Genomic DNA, 1381 nt, shown 5'->3' with positions numbered 1-1381 from the left:
TAATAATAATAATAATAATAAATAATAATAATAATAATAATAATAATAATAATAATTATAATAATTATAATAATAATAGTAATAATAACAATAATAATAGTGATAGTAATAATAATAACAATAACAAGTATAAATTAATCATTCGAACTTTCTAAATAATTGGAAAAAGGATGATATAAAGCAAAGTGGAAAATATGTATGTTTTGTGTTCTTGAAGAGAATGGTGAATAATTATAACATAATTGGATGATCAGTTAGGAAATCATACTTTCATCAGTAAATAAATCAGTCCATTAAAATATTCTTATCACGATAGAATTAAATGCAACGAAAATGAAAACAGTTCGCCATAGTTCAACAAATGACAGTTGTTGGTGTAAATTTTTTTTTCATCAAGTTAAAAAAATTAAAAAGGAAGCGAAAGGCTTGGTTAAATGAAATATTATTGGAATAAATTTAACGAGAAAAATTACCCTAAGTATTCAAATTACTTGTATTTTACTTAAAATGAAATAATATAATATTTTTTTGAAACGTAAATTTAACAATTTACAAAATTAACTGAGGTATTTCAAAAAAAAATTTGAACTTAACATATTTGTTTTTATCTTCCTATCTTTTTTCTTTTCTTTTTGTTATTAAATGATTAAAATTTTGCAGTAAAATGCTACACAAATGAGTCATTTGCACTCAAATGGAAGATTACTTCTGAGGAAAAAGAGGAAATTTGAAAATAGCAAGATTAAAAAGCATTTTCCACAATATGGTCAAAAATTTTCTTAAGGTTACAGATAGAGGCGGTTTTAGAAAGTGAGAGAGAGAGGAGCTTCAAATGTCTCGAAAACAGTTGTTTCTGATAAATTTCCCATAAATTATTTCCTCAAGAAATTATTTGAAAAAAAAAGGGAGCATAAAGAAGAAAGGAAAGTTGAAATCAATGCTTATTTAGTATAATCGTTTATTTTAAGGTAATTTCTTTATAAATTTCTTCTTTTCACTCCCGGAACTTGATTTAAACCTATATCTTTATGAAGTAAAAAAAAAGTCAACGGGGATGAAAAAAAAAGTATTTAGGATACGGATATATTTGAGTGTTAACGACGAAAGACTTAAAAATGAAATTTTACTTTTTAGTGCTTTACAATGTTTATTATTTTTATTTTTTTTACATTTTTTTATTTTTGTTTTTTTACACTTTTTTTCTATTTTTTTTCATTATTTTTATTTTTTTAGTAACAATTCTGGTACATTATTAAATTTAAATAATTTCCGATTAAGGTTTTTATATTTAAATATTTGTTTTCATGTCCAGTTTTTATATTTTCATATTCAAATATTTATGCTAACGACAAAATGAATTAATTAATTAATGAAATTTAAT

Source organism: Loa loa (assembly GCF_000183805.2).
Source record: "Loa loa unplaced genomic scaffold supercont3.383, whole genome shotgun sequence".
NCBI classification, from domain to species: domain Eukaryota; kingdom Metazoa; phylum Nematoda; class Chromadorea; order Rhabditida; family Onchocercidae; genus Loa; species Loa loa.
Note: the sequence above shows the minus strand (reverse complement) of the source record.